This window comes from Arachis hypogaea, chromosome 1 (genome assembly GCF_003086295.3).
Source record: "Arachis hypogaea cultivar Tifrunner chromosome 1, arahy.Tifrunner.gnm2.J5K5, whole genome shotgun sequence".
NCBI lineage: Eukaryota > Viridiplantae > Streptophyta > Magnoliopsida > Fabales > Fabaceae > Arachis > Arachis hypogaea.
In genome coordinates, this window is record NC_092036.1 from 108,436,585 (window position 1) to 108,448,030 (window position 11,446).

Sequence of the window (11,446 nt, forward strand, 5' to 3'; positions counted from 1 at the left end):
TGATGGTTTAGAATTCACAAATGAATTCTCGTTGCAAGTATAGTTTCTAAACCAATCATTAATCCTTTCATACAAAAAGTTGTTTGTCACTAAAACAAACCCCTAAATTTATAAACCGAAGTATTCAAACCTCGGGTCGTTCTCCCTAGGAATTGCAATAAAGTGTCTTGTTATTGGTTTGAGTTGTTTTGGGGTTTTGGATAAGAGACATGAAAGTAAATGGCAATGAAAATAAACTAACAACTATAAAAGGCTCTTGGTAAGGTATGAGAACTAGAAGTTCTATCCTAGTTATCCTTCTCAATTGTGATGAGAATTGTTCATTGCTACCACTTAGTTAACCCTTGCTAATAAAGGAAAGTCAAGTGGATGAATTGACTTGAGCCACAAGTCCTAGCCAACTCCCAAGGAAAGACTAGCTTTAGTGCACTCCAAACCAATTAGCAATCTCTCCAATTACCAATCAACAAAGGAATTAGATAACTCAAGTGTCACTAATTACTCTACCTAGGCCAAGAGGAACAAAATCTATACTATATCTAGAAGAGACATTTCATCAAACACATAAAGTGCAATAAAAGTGAACATTATTAAATGCAAGAATTAAAGGAATCTACAACTACAAAAACAAGAGATCAACAATAGAAAAGTAAAGAAGAACAATTATTGTGAATTACCTCTTATTGAATTGAAAGAAAAAGGAAGGAACAATACTAGATCTACAACAAAATATAAGAACAACATAAAAGAGATTACACCAAAAGAATAGGAGAAGAATGAATGTAACTACAAGGAATTGAGAAGATAGAAGTAGAAGAAGATGAATCTAAATCTAGATCTAAGAACTAAACCTAATCCTAATCCTAATTCTAGAGAGAAGTGAGAGCTTCTCTCTCTAGAAACTAGTTCTAAACTAATCCTAATGAGTGAAAAATGAACTAATGAGTTGGAATCCCCCTTTGCTCTTCAATCCTTGGCTTTAAATAGCAGTTTAGGCGCCAAAGTTGGTTGAGATTGGGCCCCACAACCCTTCAGAATTCGTTGGCCACGTTTTCATTAAAAAAATTATAAAACGGCACCGACGCGTACGCGCACAGCACGCGTACGCGTCCATGGGGTAATTCACAGGTGCGCGCAAGCGCCAGGTGCGCGCGCGCGTCCATGGGCGAGGTCAACTTCTTTGACTTTTCATGATTTCTCCACTTTGCATGCTTTCCTCTTCACTCCTTTGATCCATTCCTAGCCTTTTCAATCTGAAATCACTAACAAGTATATCAAGGCATCTAGTGGAATCAAGGAGAATTAGATTTAGCTATTTTAAGTCCTAAAAAGCATGTTTTCACTCTTAAGCACAATTAAGGGAGAAGTTATAAAACCATGCTATTTCATTGAATAAATGTGGGTAAAAGGTTATAAAATCCCCAACAATCAATACAAGATAAACCCTCAAAATGGGGTTTGTCAACCTCCCCACACTTAAACCAAGCATGTCCTCATGCTAAAACCAAGAATGAAGCAAAGGGTATGGCATTTATTCAATGGAACTAACTAAATGCAATCTACCTATATGCAACTATCTACATGAATGCAATTGCTTGGTCAAAATAAATTAATTCCCAAGAAGCATATATAAGCACAAGGGCAAAAGGTATTAACAACCATGCCGAACCACAATTGAATTGAGCTATTAAATATTTTTACAAACTTGCATGAAAGGAGATGATCATTGGTGGAAACATGTAATTGAGCATCAAACCCTCACCGGATGTATTTGCACTCTATTCACTCAAGTGTTTAGGGTTGATTCACTCAATTCTCTCCTAATCATGCTTTCTAAGATTTGTTTTTCTTCTAACAATCAACAAATATTTCATGCATGCATACATATATCATGAGGTCTTTTCATAGGTTGTAATGGGGCTAGGGTCAAGGTAGGATGCATATTTGGTTAAGTGAGTTTGAAATTTGAATCTTTGATAAGCTTAGACTTCCCACCTAACCTATGACATCCTATACAATTAAGTTCTATTCTAACTACCCATTTTTTCTCACTTTTTCACATACTCATGTATTCCTTTTTATTTCACAACACATATGCATTGAGTTTATTGGACTACACTTTGCTTTGGGGCATTTTGTCCCCTTTTTATTTCTTTCTTTTTCTTCTTTTTTCTTTCTTTTTTTATTTTTTTTTCTTTTCCTTTTCCATGTTATTTTTTTTCTTTTCTTTTTCTTTCGTTTTCTTTTATTTTTTTCTCATTTTTTTCTTTCTATATACAAGAGCATCAATGCATAAGGTCTATACATTTGATCAATACATGAGCATGTACCCAATTTCCAATATTAATAATAATAATACAAAACTACCTTTTTATTCACCCAATGTCCCAAGATTCCCACACTTGAATGGTACTCACACACACTTGCCTAAGCTAGTCAAAGATCCAAATTAAGGACATTTATTGTTTTCCGCTTTAGGCTTGTAATGTGCTAAAATTAAGAACAAGTGGGTTAATCGTAGGCTCAAATTGGCTAACAAAGGACTATAAAAGGGTTGGCTATTTGGATAAGTGAGCTAATGAAATGATGGCCTCAATCATATGAATGCATGAATACACAAAATAATGGACATAAAGAATCAAACAAATCAAAGATTACAATTATAGAAAGAGAATAATGCACACAAGAAGGAAAATAAGTGGTTATAAGATGTAACCACACTATTAGGCTCAAATCTCACTTGCTTGTGTTCTTAGCTCAAAAACATGATCCATAATATATATAATTCAAGCAAGTTCTATGAAAAGTTTTTTACTCAAATCAATTGAGGTGCCCTATAGATAGAAATCTTGAAAATTTTCATTATTTTGACTAAGCTTATTGTGTATATGTATGCAAAAATAAGAAAATGCAAGTAAAAACCATAAAATCCTAGAATGAAATGCAAAAGTGTTGGGATTACCCAAAATCGCCGAACGGTCGGACGACCTCCCCACACTTAAAAGTTTGCACCGTCCTCGGTGCACTCAAAGATGAGCAAGGGGGTACGGCGATTCTCCGGATTGCTACGTGTTCTTAGTCTTGCTTCCGTTATTGCTTGTGGTGCATTTATCATGAAAAACAAAAATATAACACCATAAGATGAGACAATACAAAATCAAGGAAGCATACTTTGTTGGAGTGAGGTAAATCACTAGAATTGAGTGAGTGAATTAGTGTGACATTAAGAAATACTAGGTGTGTGAATTCTAAATTGCGCGGTTTAGAACACACATTAGCCTAAAAGTTATGTCACAAAAGAAGCATGCACTTTACTCATTCTACTATGCTTGAGATGCTTTAAGTGAACTTGTAAGGCAAAATAAGCATTAAAGAAGCATGAAAGCATTCAAGCCAAACACATATGGATGCATATAATCATAAAATACAATGCATTAAGGTAAATGCACAACATCATCTATCAAGAGGTTGCCTAATCACAAAATAAGGCTCAAATCACATGGTGGCCAAATCACGTAATTCAAGAAGAGTTACAAGCTCGAAGGCAATTCTCGTCACTTGGTATTTTCCAAAAGATAAGCATGAAAAACTCAAGACCAAGTAGCAAAATATAACCTCAATCATAGGATCCAACAAAGATTATCTAAAAACATTAATGCTAAATTAGCATTTAGGCAATAAGGGGGAAGCAATGCATAGTAAACAAAGTCAATAATCCAACACTTGTGATAAAAGGAGAGAAAATAAAATGAAAACAAAACTAAAACTAACTAATTAACTAACCAACTAACTAATTAACTAACTAAAATAAGTGGTTATCCATGGTGTTTGGAAGTGTTGGATGAGGGATTGGAGGAGGGAAGAAGAAAGGAGAAGGAAAGAAATGGAAAGAGGAGAAGAAAGGAAATGTGGTGTAGGAAAGGCATCCGCGCGTACGCACGCATGGCGCGCTCGCGTGGATGGTTTATTTCGAGAGTGGCGCGTACGCGCAAGTGGGGTTGTGCCAAAGGCACAGCGCGCGCACAGTGCGGGCCTAACTCTCGGGTTAATGCATGGAAGGTGGAACTTCTCAACCCACGCGTACGCGTGCATGGCGCGCTCGGGTGGATGGTCGAAAATGCTCAATGTACGCGTACGCGTGCAGTGCGCGTACGCGTGGATGGTGCTCTGTTTTTCAAAAAATTTTTGGTATATTTTCACACCAATCCAAGCATTCCAAACCTCCAAACAGCTACCAAAACACCATAAAACCTTATTTAACATACTAAACTATCAAATGCACTTAACAAACTACCAAAACATGAAATTAAACTAATTCTACCCATATATACAAAAGAGAAAATGAAAAGATTTTACCATGGTGGGGTGTCTCCCACCTAGCACTTTTGTTTATTGTCCTTAAGTTGGACTTATGGGGAGCTCCTCTCAAGGTGGCTTGTGCTTGTATTCATCTTGGAACTTCCACCAATGCTTGGACTTCCAATAAGCTCCATCATTCAAGATTAATATCTCCAAGCCTTGATGGAGTTCTTCACAAACCATGGGCTCCCAATGTTGATCCTCATGTGTTCCCGGATCCCATATTTTGTCTTCACACCCATCTTGAAGTTGATTATCATTAATCCATGTGGGTGGTGAGCAGGGTGAATTCTCAACAAAGTAACCAAACATCCTTCTAGACCCATGTACCCTAGTTATATACCAACCTTTGCTATCAAGCTTTGGACATGTAACCATGGTGAACCTAGGATGGAATTTCCAACCACTAACCATCTCCTTTTTACTCTTAAAGCCACAAATATATCTAAGTTGACCATCCGTTTCAAGTGAACCATATTCAAGGGGAATAATAAAGCTTGAGTATAAGGAATTTACCCACTTGAATGAGAGAGTGGATGGTGGTGGCTTGGGGAGAGGTATCTCCAATGTGCTTGCAAGCTCTACTCCCTTGTTTGCTTCCTTGTCAATCTCCACCTCTTCATAAAATTCTTCATTCTCAATCCTTTGTTCATCAACTTCATCTAACTCTTCTCCATCACTCAAGTCATAAATGGGAGGTTGAGAGAAATCTACCTCCACATCACTTTCAAATTCATTGGGAGAAGGTTCTTCAAATTCAAAGGATTCTTCACCAAGAAGATTGGATGCATGATCTTCATCACTAAGGGAACTCAATTCTTGCTTCATTCTCTCCAAGTCTTCATATAGAATATGCCTTGGAGGTTGTGCACATTCCTCCTCAACATCAAATTTACTCTTCTTGGAGGGATTTTCTTTGATTTTAGCTTCCCATGGAGGTTCCGCATCTCCTAAGTCTTCAACCACTTCTTCCTTTTCTTCAATAATCATAGGCTTCTCCAATTGTTCTAACACAAAGTAGCCTTCCTCCTTCTCCACCGGAGTCTCCAATCTCTCCTTCATGCTATGCTCTTCCTTGGATCCTTCACATGTAGCTATAGAAGTTCCTTGAATATTCAAGCATTGGGAGGCTAAATGATTTACTACCTTGGTCATGGTAGCTACAAATTGTTGTACATCCCTTTTCATTTCATCTTGCCCTTGAAGAAGAACATCAAGGGTTTCATCCATTAGAGATTGGGGTGGATAAGAGGGTTCATTGTCTTGGAGAAAGGGTTCATTATAGGAAGGTGGTTCTTCTTGGTAAGGTGGTGGTGTGTATTGAGGTGGTTCTTGGGAGTAATCTTGGAATTGTGGTTCCATGTATGGCTCATATGGTTCAAAAGTTGGTTGGTGTGATGGATAAGGATCATGGTCATAGGGAGGTGTTTGTTGAAAATAGGCTTGTAAGTGTGGTTGAAGTTCATGTTGAGGATATGACTCATAGGCATATGGTGGTGGTTCTTGAAAATCACAAGGAGATTCACCATAGCCATTTGATTGGTATGCATCATAGAATGGCTCTTCTTCATAGTGCATTGGTGGGGGTTGTTGCCATGAGGATTGATCATATGCATATGGCTCCTCCCACCTTTGGTTGTCCCATCCTTGATACACAACTTCATTATAGTTCTCATCACCTACAACATAATTGTAATCACACTCATAGCCAAAATGAGAATTCATGATAGCAAGAGAGGGCAAAATCAAAAATAGTAACAAATAAAGAGAACAAACTAAAAACTAACAAAGAAGCAAAAAGCAAACATATTCACAATATTCACATATATACAATAACCAATAACATAACACCATTGCAATTCCCCGGCAACGGCGCCATTTTGACGATTGGATTTTTGATGGTTTAGAATTCACAAATGAATTCTCGTTGCAAGTATAGTTTCTAAACCAATCATTAATCCTTTCATACAAAAAGTTGTTTGTCACTAAAACAAACCCCTAAATTTATAAACCGAAGTATTCAAACCTCGGGTCGTTCTCCCTAGGAATTGCAATAAAGTGTCTTGTTATTGGTTTGAGTTGTTTTGGGGTTTTGGATAAGAGACATGAAAGTAAATGGCAATGAAAATAAACTAACAACTATAAAAGGCTCTTGGTAAGGTATGAGAACTAGAAGTTCTATCCTAGTTATCCTTCTCAATTGTGATGAGAATTGTTCATTGCTACCACTTAGTTAACCCTTGCTAATAAAGGAAAGTCAAGTGGATGAATTGACTTGAGCCACAAGTCCTAGCCAACTCCCAAGGAAAGACTAGCTTTAGTGCACTCCAAACCAATTAGCAATCTCTCCAATTACCAATCAACAAAGGAATTAGATAACTCAAGTGTCACTAATTACTCTACCTAGGCCAAGAGGAACAAAATCTATACTATATCTAGAAGAGACATTTCATCAAACACATAAAGTGCAATAAAAGTGAACATTATTAAATGCAAGAATTAAAGGAATCTACAACTACAAAAACAAGAGATCAACAATAGAAAAGTAAAGAAGAACAATTATTGTGAATTACCTCTTATTGAATTGAAAGAAAAAGGAAGGAACAATACTAGATCTACAACAAAATATAAGAACAACATAAAAGAGATTACACCAAAAGAATAGGAGAAGAATGAATGTAACTACAAGGAATTGAGAAGATAGAAGTAGAAGAAGATGAATCTAAATCTAGATCTAAGAACTAAACCTAATCCTAATCCTAATTCTAGAGAGAAGTGAGAGCTTCTCTCTCTAGAAACTAGTTCTAAACTAATCCTAATGAGTGAAAAATGAACTAATGAGTTGGAATCCCCCTTTGCTCTTCAATCCTTGGCTTTAAATAGCAGTTTAGGCGCCAAAGTTGGTTGAGATTGGGCCCCACAACCCTTCAGAATTCGTTGGTCACGTTTTCATTAAAAAAATTATAAAACGGCACCGACGCGTACGCGCACAGCACGCGTACGCGTCCATGGGGTAATTCACAGGTGCGCGCAAGCGCCAGGTGCGCGCGCGCGTCCATGGGCGAGGTCAACTTCTTTGACTTTTCATGATTTCTCCACTTTGCATGCTTTCCTCTTCACTCCTTTGATCCATTCCTAGCCTTTTCAATCTGAAATCACTAACAAGTATATCAAGGCATCTAGTGGAATCAAGGAGAATTAGATTTAGCTATTTTAAGTCCTAAAAAGCATGTTTTCACTCTTAAGCACAATTAAGGGAGAAGTTATAAAACCATGCTATTTCATTGAATAAATGTGGGTAAAAGGTTATAAAATCCCCAACAATCAATACAAGATAAACCCTCAAAATGGGGTTTGTCAATAAGTAACAGTTTAAGTTTGGTGTTGTGATGCGTGAGCATCTTATCTATCTTTTTCTAGTGAATTTGCATCTAATTGTTGAGTTTAATTAAGAATTAATTATATTTTAGCCACTATGGGTGCTATTTTGAGTTTTGTGCAATTTTATTTATTTTAGATAGCATTCGGAGGGATTTGATGAAGTTTCTGCAGAGAAGAAGAAGAAACCAAAGAGATGATCAGCGAAGACCGACGCGGACGCGTGGCTCACGTGACCGCGCGGAATGGAGAAATCGCAATGACGCGATCGCGTGCCTGACGCGAACGCGTGGACTGGAATCTGCACAAATGACGCGAGCGCATGGACGACGCGGACGCGTCACATGCGCGATCTGCAAAAATACAAATGACACTGGAGGCGAATTCTGGGCTGTTTTGACCCACTTTCCAGCCCAGAAAACACAGATTAGAAGCTGCAGAATGGACAAAGCAAGTGGTCCTCACCCATCAAACTGAAAATCTGTTAATTAATTCAAATTTAAATTCAAATCTTATCTTTTAGGAAAAGATATTATTTTTATTTTTAGATAATTAGATTTTAAATTAATTAGGATTAGTTATAAAAAGGGAAGACTTCTTTTCTATTAGGACATTACATTACATTAGAGGGATTTCATTAGGAAATTCTATACAAATTTACATTCTACATTCCATGAGCAACTAAACCTCCACTGTTAAGGTTAGGAGCTCTGTCTATTTGTATGGATTGATTTTATTACTTTTTCTATTTTAATTTATGTTTTGGATTTATATTTAAGAATTGTTTTCGCTCTTTATCTTATGAATTTGGGTGGAACGGAAGTATGACCCTCTTTCTATTTGAGTTCTTGTAAAACTTGGAAAAGCTCTTTACTTGAACAACAGCTTGAAAACATATTCTTCTAAATTTTAATTATTTGGATTTAATGGGATACGTGACATATAATCTCCTTATTTTTGGGTAATTAGAGTTTTTGTGGCATATAACTGAAAATTGATTTTTACCCTCTAATTGGAATTAATTGACCAAGGAATTGGCAGTTAATGAATTTTAGAGGAGACTAGGAAGGTCTAAGGAATTAGGGTCTAGTCACATATAGTTTGCCATAAATTAAATCCTACATAATTAAAATAGTTAGTAAGAAAAGTTAATCCAGAAAAATAGATAACTCTGAAGCCTTAACTGTGTATCCACATTTTATTTTTATTGTCTATACTTTTGATATTTTGAATTCAAACTTAAACCTTTTAAACATCTCAAAACCAATTTCTGCTTGCCTAACTAAGCCAATCAATCAATTATTGTTGTTTGATCCATCAATTCTCGTGGGATCGACCCTTACTCACGTAAGGTATTACTTGGTATGACCCGGTGCACTTGCCGGTTAATAAGTGTGGGTTATAAATTCCGCACCACCTGCCCAAGGACCAACTGACAGATGAAGCAAGAAGACAACAATGACTAGTTGACCACCACCCGAGCGCATGAAGGCGGCGACTGAGATTGAGACGGTGACAGAGTGCGATGACCTTGAGCCAGCGACAGAGCGCGATGACCATGAGGCGGTGATAGAGCTTGAGGTATCCAGACCGAGAGAGAAACAAGATACCGGAGACGAGAGAGGTAGCCGTGAGAGAGGAGAGAAAGCTTGAGGGAGAGAGTGCAAGAAAGAGACTAAGAAATAAGAGAGAGGTGGGTGATTAGCAATTTAGCATTAGGACACTAGGGGGTGTGAAACTGAAACGAAAACGACACTGTTTTCATATAAAAAATTAAACGTGGCCCGGTCCAGGTAATATAAATCGGTCGGGTCACCGGTTTTAGTGAAACATGTCCAGGTTCATCGGGTCCAATGCTTAAGCGGTCAAACCATTGGCTCGGCTGGCCAAGTGATCATGTAATCGAATTTTCGGTCAAATCGGTCGGGTCAAATCTTAACTATCTCACGAAGTAAAACATAAGAGATACACTATTGGCAAGAAGGAGAAAACGATGCAGATTGCAGTGAGCCAAAGGATGTCTCCATTGGAGCCGCTGGGAGGAGGCCCACTCTGTAGCGCCTGAACAACTGTGAGAGGCCCCGCCGGACTACACTGCTCTAGTTGTGATGAAGCCACAAGGATGTGGCCAACATTGTCACGTTGGAGTCGCCTGGGGAAGGCCATCGCTGGACTCCATTGCAGCAATCTAGTTTGCTGTTATCTGAGGACACTATGCTTTAAGAACCATACCCATTACACTGCATTGATCTGGTCTGACACCGTGTATGAACTCCGATGCGATAAGGACTACATCCACTACTCTGCACGAATTGGCCTTTGTAAGTGCCCTCTTACTTTTTTGAAACCTACTATTCTTGATGCCTAGCTTTTTCTCCCTCATAACGTTTGCTATCTAAACAAGGGAAAGGGAGAACTAGTTGCTATTTAGTTAATCTTGGAGCTTAAGCTGCGCTAATGTATGGGTGAGATTGTTTCCAGCTCGAGGAATCCATGCAATGCCACCGTTGGGATTTCTTTCTCTAATGATCCTGATATCCTGAAGAATGGAATCAATGTCCCAAATTGAGCATCCAGATTTGATGGCATGAACTAGTTGCGGCCTCTCTAACCGCCGTTGCTTTTGCCATAATGGTTGAATTAGATTTGAATTTAATTGTTGTACTACCTTTTAGGTTACCATTGCTATCTCATATCGCCGTCGCCACTATTCCTATTCAGGAAATGGGGGAGAATGCTACGTCGATATTCAATTTGGTCCAGCTTGATGGGGGGCGGTTTCTCCACTAAATAGGTTTGTTTTTCACTTTCCTCTTGTCGCTTGCTGTAATTCTAGGGGATTGCATAGCAGATCTGATTTCCTGTTTTAAAAACTAGGCATAAATTAGAGTAGTATTTGGATTAGGATCTGTGTGCTTGAAAACTTTTTTATTTCTTGTCTTCCAATTTGCCCAAGCAATGATCCTTATTCTACTCCAATTTTTCTCAGCCGTTTCTCTGTTCCTTCTTGTTGTTTTGATGAGAGTTTCTTAGTACCAAACTGCCATTGTGAAAATATTTTGTTTGGTTGGGGGTGCATTGAGCTTGAGAATTGAACTAGGCCACCCTATTCTAGCCATACAAGAGAAGTGCATGCTCCACTGTTTCTTCCTCCTCCTGCAGACACACCGGACACACATTAGAGTTAGTAATTTTCTTTTTAACTTGTTTGGATTTGACTGGTATTAGGATATTGTATAAAGCTTTTCATAGGAAAACTTTGATCATTTGCAGTACCCTCATATCCCAAATTTCGTTCCAGATTTCCTCTAGATTGGTGCTTGCTGATGGAATTCTAATTTCTGCTTACCTTTCCTGCTGTTTAGCAATGCAGTAGTTCGTTTTTATTGTATATTCTTTGATGAGTTCTAAGAACCAGTTTAGATATTCATATGTTTTAAAGCTCAAATTCGTTGTAGATGTAGTCCTCAATCAGAATTCAACACTATCAAAGTTTAGTTTAAAATGTCACAATTTAAATCAATAACCGGGAGTTTAGGCTCAAGTCATTTTCTCTTGGAATCACAATCAAGTGCATTATCATTGGCTATGATAAACGTATAATAAAAAATTAAATAGCAAGGAGATTAAACTAAAAAGTAATCAAGGCAATTAATTAGAAGAGAAGAAAGTGAATTCAAGTTCTAAATTTTTTTTGAAAAGTATATTG

The 11,446-nt window shown here is 37.6% G+C and overlaps 1 long non-coding RNA gene across 1 annotated transcript; it reads left to right on the forward strand.

Moving 5' to 3' along the window:
* The first annotated feature begins 9,681 nt into the window (after positions 1 to 9,681).
* On the forward strand, positions 9,682 to 11,027 carry LOC140184014 (uncharacterized). The gene is made up of 3 exons (XR_011880675.1): positions 9,682 to 10,058; positions 10,219 to 10,371; positions 10,459 to 11,027. It is a non-coding gene; the product is annotated as an uncharacterized lncRNA (long non-coding RNA).
* Positions 11,028 to 11,446: the final 419 nt, after the last annotated feature.